At 44.3% G+C, this 8,601-nt stretch overlaps 1 long non-coding RNA gene across 1 annotated transcript; it reads left to right on the top strand.

Annotated features, from left to right (window-relative positions):
- Nucleotides 1-1,482: 1,482 nt before the first annotated feature.
- LOC125330940 lies at nt 1,483-8,344 on the top strand. The gene is made up of 3 exons (XR_007205766.1): nt 1,483-1,617; nt 2,145-2,247; nt 7,459-8,344. It is a non-coding gene; the product is annotated as an uncharacterized LOC125330940 (long non-coding RNA).
- The last annotated feature ends 257 nt before the right edge of the window (nt 8,345-8,601 follow it).

Below are 8,601 nucleotides of genomic sequence, written 5' to 3' on the forward strand. Positions count from 1 at the left end.
TGAAGTATTCAGTGGCTGGCCTAAGCAATACTTTTCAATATTTTTGAAGGAAAAAAGTTTTCAATGATTGAAATGCACCTTTAGACATTTTCCAAATGAAAAATTTCAATATGAAGGAACTGTGTGGCTTGAAAGGAAAGCTCATTGCAAGACAGTGTGTAATTGGACAAAACTGAAAATAAACTTTTCAAAATAACTGAAAACAAATTGATTTGGGGAATGAAGGAAGGTTAAATTTTTATAAATGTTTTCCAACAACTCCCTGCCAATCAATTGCATATTGAGTCTCTTTTGGAATAAATTACTTTTCAGGTAGAGATGACATTTGTTACACCACCCATATGACAGCCCCTGCTCCTTACAGTGGCACAAGGTTTTCTGACTCTGCTTTTGCCATCAACTTCAGCAGCATTCTGAGGTGTGAGAAAGCCATACAAAATAACTGCCCAGTGAGCAGTGAGGAACAAGTGCACAACACAAACTTTTTCAGAGAACGGCTATTTCTGCAGGAAGCACTCAGTATGTCTTCAAACCAGCTTTGAAGATAACGTCTTTCTCTTTCCTAGCCTAACAAAAAGTAGGGCACATCTGGCAACAGCTGCTACGAAGCCAAGAGGCACTAATGTGTGTCTTTTGAAGCAATATATTCATGTGGCCAAGAGCCACAGTCATCTATTCCAGCAGCCAAATCCTCTCAAAGCCGTGCCATACTGTCCTCTCAGGGTCATTGCTAGTTCTCGCTGTATTGGGGAAGATGAAACAGGAAAGCCTTGGAAATATGATTGCCTGACAAAAGATTTTGGGAATATGAAAACTACAGGCAACATCGAAATGAAAGCCACTTTTGAAATACCAGGTCTTAGTTACTGAACAACTAGAAAACAATGGTATGGCCGACTGAAGTAATCCCCTCTTGATGGAACAATACCCTCTGCTTGCAAACAGGTCCAAGGGTCAGAGCAGACCCTACTAGCTCAGCAGAAGGGGTCCAAAGAGTAGTTTTTAGAAGTTAAGATGTAACACTCTATGGTAATATAAGAACTCTTATAGGCTGCATGTAAATGCTATAGGATTTGTATCTTGTATTAGATTGGTTAGTGACAATTAGAATATTCAGTGCAGAAGATGATTTATTGTATTGTAACCAGGACTTCAGACATTCTCATTCTCATTCTCACTCTCATTCTCATTCTCTCTTCCATTCTATTCTCCTGCTCTCTCTTCCACTCTTGCTCTTACACTCTCTCTCTCACCCGTTCACTCTCTTGCTCTCTTGGGCCTGCTCAGAGCTGAGTCTAGCAGCTCTGAGCAGTGCCCCAATACCCACGCCCTTTACAATAAACCGGCTGTGTCCCAAGACCTGCCTATAGAGATCTCTCGTCTCCATCCGTCACCGTCTACGTCCGGCCGTCCCGACAGGACCCCAGAACCCCCGTAACCTACACGCTGAGAGTGCTGAGCCCTGGCTGGGCTCACCAGGAATTGTTCCACTCCCACATGGATGTGCCTGAGCTGGAGGCCCTGTAGCAGCCAAACTCTGCTCTTTTAACAGCACTCCTGGGAAGAATTCACCACAGAAGAGCAAAGGGCAGCTTTCCCTCCACCAGCATCAGGCAGGTAATATACAGCTATGAGTAAGACATCTGGGATCCGTGTATATTTCCAAATTAATTTTTATAGGGTAACACCTTGGCCTGAGGAACACTTCTGAATATTATGAGTAATTGTCTAACATGTCACTTTTCCGGGCTTGTGCTTTTATCATTAACACCTCCAATTAGCAAAAACACAGACTCTGAGACGTTCCTTTGATTTAAAAGGTTATAAATTTTGGATGCAATGTCAGAGAGTAAATTTTACAATGCAGCTGAGCTGTGGACTAATTAAAAGACTACCCCAGTACTCTTCTCAACCAATACATCTCAGATTTGTGACAGCCTTCAGGAAGAGTCATGAATTATGCCATGTGCACCATATGCAATCTATTGATCTCTCTGTGTGTACATATGCTGTGTGTGTGTGTATGTGCACCAGAGCCCATGTTGATGATGGCTTCTTCACAACTGTGTGAAAGTTTCTCATCCCAGAGAATTTATAGCAGTGCAATTAATGATTGCAGTCATTTTGCTTTCTTGCTACTGCAGGGCTACTACTGCTCTTTAATTCCAGATGCCCTTGGAGTCAGAGCTGGGCATCTCCTTGCCCATGAAGAGGGCTCACCTACTGGCATTGCTCTGGTGCACAGAGGTGAGTTTTATCCATCACTGAGCTGTTCCTTGGGTCCTGACAGAGGTACCCTGATCTATGCCTTGTGGACCTCGTTGATTCTGTATATTGTAAAGTGAAAATAGGAAAAACACCCATGTTTCACTTGACACTATGCATTGAATGGTGCCATATCCTTTAGGCTTGGCAGTTAATGTTTGTGGTCAGCAGCAGTGTCTCCCTTGGTGCTCCACCTGACACAGAAAATCAGGATATCTCTAGGCTGTGTTTCCCAGGGCAGTGTACAATGGCTTTCTGCTTGCCAGGATCTCTTCCAAAGCCAGTGCCTGCAAAGGACAAGGTTCACACGACAGTTAGCAAAGCAAATATATAAAGAACAAAAGGACAACCTATGTTTGAAAAATAAGTTCTGGGGTGACCAGGTGCAAGTGAGAAATTATATCAACCAACTTTAGGTAGAAAAGTCCAAAGACTTTTCTTCAGAAATCTCTGAAGATTCATGGATCAGGTTTTTCCTTTTTCTCAGTCATTCTCCTCCTGGCTGTTGACGTCAGTGGATTTGGCACTAGATCAACAGGGAAACAGAGGGACAGTTTCCCCCTACACATGCAGAATTAGAGACTCATACCAAGATAGATGAGCTAGATTTAGATGAGAGGGAATTTCTGTTTGAGGGTGTTCGTGCAAAAAGTATTTTATAGTATTAGGCTTGCGTGAGCTCCCAGTGTAATAACAGAGAATTGTCTAAGCCTTGGCAGGAACATATCCCTAGGACTTTGTTTTGATGAAAAAAAACCTGGAAACCTGCACTTAGCTTTTCTGCTAGCTGTAATTATCTGGCTGTATTGATCATGGTGCTAAGGTTATCTGATGGGTAGGGTGTGAGCAAAGATCAGCTTCAGTCCATGAATTAACGCTGCAGACTGTCAGCTCTAATTTACACACATACAGTCTGAAAATTGTCCTCCTGCAATGGCAGAGCTCCCTGGAATTGACACAGATAGGCAGCATATGGAGCCTGTGCAGCAGGAACGGAGGCACCGGCACTTGGCATTGCTGCTCTGTTTTATGCAAATATCTGGGTTACAAAATCAGGGAACAAGGGCAGAATAAAGTGGGGGGGTCTGGTATTGGCAGACATAAAACCCTTGGTGGCATTAATGAAATTCACAGGCTTGTGGAAAGCAGGACAGGCTCCTTAGCTCTGATTTCAGCCTACAATCATGCAATACCTTGAAGGCAAGAGATGGTGATAACTGCTTTTCACACGTGAGGATTTGCACAGGGGGGGAATCTGTGCAGCCTGTGCAGTAAAATATAGTATTCCATGTTCTCCAATACCACAACCAGAGCCAAAGTACAAGAACCAGCAGTTTCAGGGAGCAGGGCTCTCATTAACATGCCATTATTCTCTTTGGAGACAAGCCTGTCCTTTCTGCTGCTGGTCTGTTAGATAGGGTGGAGACAGGAGGAGAAGCAGGAGATGATGCCCCTCCTGGCTGTGTTTTGTACCCTGTACTGATGTCCTGCATGGATAAAATACAGAGGACCCAGCTCGTCCCCTTCAGGCCGCTGTTCCATCAGGGTGCTCTGCAAGGAAGATGTACAAGTCAAATTAGCTGTGACGCACTAAAAGGTCCCCATAAAAGGTATTCACATCACCAGGAGAAGTGACAGAGCAGACCTGAGGCCCCACCCCACTCCACTGCTGTCATTTGACTTTTACCATGACTGCTATGTAGTTGTCTGTCCATTCACAAGCATTTGTTTTGGGCTTATTTGGGTATATCTTGGCATTTGAGAGGTGTCAATCTGCTAAAACTGAAGTGGCAATAGCTAATCACAGCTTTATTCTCTGCAGAACATAACAGCAAAGCATATGGCTCAGCAGCATAACTTTCTGGGCTAACAGTATGGTCAGTTCTGCAAAAAATTTAAAAAAACTGTCAGGGGAATACAGTCTCTGGTCCTTGCTGGAAGCTCCAGGGATTCTGTACTCAGAGATACCTCAAATGAAGGAAAAAACCTCACCCTCCCTCACATCATTATTCATTCAAAAACTGGCAACACCAGGTTTTCTTCTCACCTCTGATATCTTGAGAAAACACTTTGCTTTCAAAAGTGAATTATTTTTGCTGGGTCCTTGAAATTCAGTGCCACTCATTTTGGGTTTGAAAACTCTTGGTAAAGGTTTAGAGATGGAAATTTCAATCCCTGGACCCTAGAGGCCACGCAGAGTGGGTGTTATACTGTATTCATTCAGAACACAGCCATACCCACCTGTCCATCAGAATCTCAGGGCTCCATGTGTGTATGTGCTGTACAGTAAGCAAGAGCTGCAAACAGTATTTGCAAGGTTTCCAACATCCTTCCACAGCGAATTCTTTACAGCACGAATCTTTTCCATCATAATTTACATTTCATACCTGTTTTCCCAAATCTTCAAAGTCAGAGGAGCAAATCCTTCTTTTAGCTATGCTATGATGAAAGCCACTGACTCACAGGAATAACCAGAGTGCAGGCTTTGGCTTAACTTCTTGGTTTGATGCCGATATAACATTTCATAGATCTTTTTTAGGTGTTTCCTATTGTCATGGCAACTCTAATCAAAACCCTTTCCATGAATAGCCCTGTCAATTGCAGTACAAGCTCCTGGCTGACTACAGCCTGCAGTTCTGCTCCAGTGTGGTTTCACAAGCTCCTCTTGCTTGACCTTTCATCTCCTGGCTTTCCCCAGATCTCTTATTGCTCAAGCCAGAAATATATCTTTTGTTTTTCAAGAAAGCTTTAAAAATCTTTATAAGTGATAAATAACAGCCAGATCTGGCAGCTGACTCCAAGGAAGGGAGTTGTCTCAGGAGGGATTACAGGCTATAATAAGCACCTCTCCTGTACAACAGAGCACGGACCACAGTAAATCCCTATGAGTAGTGGCTCTGGCAGAGCCTTGAACTCTGCACCTGCCCCAAACTGCCCTATAACACAGAGGAATGACCAGATCTCTAGGGAAGGGGTGAGTTTAGTAAAGGGGATCCCACTTGTGAGCAACAAATCCGTCGGCAGGATTCCCTGGCAGTGCCATGGTGGAGCAAAGAGATGCCACCTGTGTCCCCAAAGTCTAACACCCCCCTCCTTGCCCAGCTCTGGGGCAGCAGGGTGGAGAATCCAGGCTGCTAGGTTTGGCTTTCTGTATTTGATTTTTTTCTTAAGGTGTTTGAACAGCCACATAGCAAATTGCAGCACTGTGGAAATCGAGTTTGCCCTTGGACTTCAATGGGGCCAGGATTGCACCAGCTCTCTCTAAGATATTCTTACCAGGGGCTGAAAGAGTTTATCAGAAATAATGTGCGTTTTTCACATGCATCTTGTCTGAGTCAGTATCATCCCCAGACACCCAGACATGGAAAATAAAGCAGAGAGAGGTGTAATCTCATGCCTTAAGGTCAGTGCATCCCTTACCCCAGGCACACAAAAAAGGTCTCTGGAGTTTCCACTCCCATGTGGGAGCCACTGCTACAATTCATTATTTTAAGCACTCACCAAAAAAAAAAAAAAAAAAGGTAGGAAGGAAGGAGGAATAGAAATTACAGGGATAAAAATCCTTCTTTATATATACATATATATTATAGATATTCTATATATATAGTTTTGTCTCGTCTTGTACCTTCAACCCTGCTTTAAATAAAAGCTCACAGACTTGTCGGTTTCCATCAGGCAAAAATTATTATTCGGCTTTAGAAAGAACATCTTGCCAAGTGTTGCAGTTCAAAAATAAGGAAAACAGCTCTGCCAAAATGCAGCAAATGTGATTACACAAAGCCAAGAAGACCATAATTAGATCATTACCATGGAAACAACCTAATTACATGTGTAATGCAGCAAGGTCTGAGCTGCGCATCCGAATGTGTTTTGCTATTGTCTAGCAGGGCCATAGCACTGCCATTTGCCTCGTGTTATTAAGCCACCTTGATCATTTTGGATCGGGTTTTCTTGGAATAAGTCCCCCTCCCCACTATGCAAAGAATTAAACTGTGCATGAAATGACTTGAGCAAGACTGCCTGAGGCTCGCGCTGTGTGCAGGCAAACGGGATCCTGCCTGCACCACCACGGGGATGGGCAGCCACCACTTGAGAGAAACTCCCCTGCAGCAGGATCTGGAGCTCCCCAGGTAACAGCCACATGCAGGAGTTGACATTTGATCTTAAGTGCAACCCTGGACAAGAAAGCTGAGCTTGCCAGGGACTTGCTAATGGTTGCTGCCTTCCTCTGCCTTCTATTAATTTCTCCATTGCTGCAGTAATTCATCACCACAGCAGTGGAGATGGCATGGAATGGCCAGGCAAAGATGCCCACGAGGTCCCCTGATCCACATGTTGCTTTCTTGCATAACTGGACTATTCTGTGGAAATGGGGGTTAAGCAGAGCTGGGTTATGATATTGTCTCACTGGTGGAAACCAAATCACTCCTGAAGGACAGTGTCATGGATCATTTCCAGGCAGAGAAAATGAGGCAAGGTCAAAGAACATGTTTGTCAGCTTGGAGGATCAAAGCACAATTGTGAATAAACTACATGTAATCCAGAACAATTTCAGAGAGGAAAGCCAGGCCTGTACATACATGGCTTCATGCCTTGCAGCATAAAATTAGATGCACAGGGAGAGACAGGGGAGTCATCAGTGAATCTCTGCTATTATCTCCACAGGCCCACAGCCCACTGCTGCTGAATCATGGGGTTGTAGTAAATGTGACCTGCAGGGTAGGTACACAAAATGATGGCAAGCACTGCCACCCCCTTTCATGCACATTGGATTTCTGTGTCCATTCTCAGGCAGACTGGCCACACTCAGCAGGAAGGGAAGAGGATGGCTCATTAGCTGATGGGTAGAGTAACAAGGCAAAAGCCAATGGGACTGTCTGGCAAAGCTACTGCTTCTGCTAATTAATGAGGAGAGATGGTTGCTGGGCCAACTGCAGATGTTGCTGCAAATTATGCCATTGCTATCCCTGCCAGTGAGCTCTCGCTGCAGCTCGCACATCTCCAGGTGTTCTTGCCACAACAATAGTCCCTGCTGTTCATTTTGTCTCCTTACAGGGAAAATAAAATACTGCCTTTTGGTGGGGAGAAATGCTCATTTTGAAGAGTTTTTCAAGCCCAGACTCCACTCCTTTAATTTCTGTCCCATTTTCCTTCCTCAAACTCACTTCATTTTCCATTCAAATTGCTTTCCAGAGCACAAAATAAGGCTGGAGAGAAGCGCCCCGAGCAATGCCAATTTCCCTGCTCGGTTTCCCAGCCAGGAACACTCGGACCATGTCTTGAGGAAACTGCTGACACCTCTTCCCACCTCAGCTCTGTCACTGTCCCCCATGGGGCTGTTGGTGATGCAGACCAGGCTGGTTCTGCTCTGGCTCTGAACAGCCTGTTTCTCCCCCACACATCTATTATACAAACTCATGTAAGTTCACTGGGTAAAGCCTGATGTTCAACTTTTGCACAAAGTCAGCAGAATGAAAGAAAAAGGAGAAGCCCAACCCCCACTGCTTTCTCCAGTTTTGCTCCGTATGCAAAACCTGTCTGTACAGTTCTGCTGAGCGCTGATGCCCTACTTTCATCCCTCACATAGCTCAACTAAAAATACACTGAGATTTCAAGCAAGGTCCCTGCTGTGAACTGTCTGAGTGAGCAGGCGTTGCTGCAGCCCCAGCCCCACCCATGCCTGCACCATCCCGTGCTCCCGGCACAATTTTCACCAGCCCTGGGCACCACACAGGATGAGAAAAAGCTGGCAATCTGGAGAAAATCAATACCCCTCCTTTCCATCAGCTCCAGCAAAATGTCCTGACGTGGTGTTGCAAGGGCAAAACTGAAGGAAGAGATGAGGTAACTTAGGAGCTACTCGCTACTATTGCTACTATTAGTGGTGTTTGTAACACAGCGGTACCAATGAAGCCCTGCTGGTATCGAGTGTGGTTTAGAGCAGTAACATCTGGAGCTCTGAAACAGTCATGAAAATAAAACCATGGCCAAAACTATTCATACTTGCTTTATGTGCTGAGAAGAGACTACCATGCTATTTTTTTGTCTGATTTGTGCAGTCCTGAGGAAGCAAGATAAATAAAAGTTTGTGGAAACCAATTTTAAAAACAAGGGAATCTAATGGTGATTATTTGTGTCGAAGATAGGGTCAATAAATTTTTCTGCCCTGAAAAAAGTGGCTGAATTTTAGCAGCTGGTTTCTCAAGTTACCCTGAACAATGGGTCTTTTTGACAACAACATGGTTGTCTTAGAGGGCTTCAGCTTGAAATTCACGTTAGCTGTCTTCTGCCTCATTTTCTGTTACATAAGAAGGAAAGTGGAAATTATTTTATGAC

Source organism: Corvus hawaiiensis, chromosome 10 (assembly GCF_020740725.1).
Source record: "Corvus hawaiiensis isolate bCorHaw1 chromosome 10, bCorHaw1.pri.cur, whole genome shotgun sequence".
NCBI classification, from domain to species: Eukaryota; Metazoa; Chordata; class Aves; order Passeriformes; family Corvidae; genus Corvus; species Corvus hawaiiensis.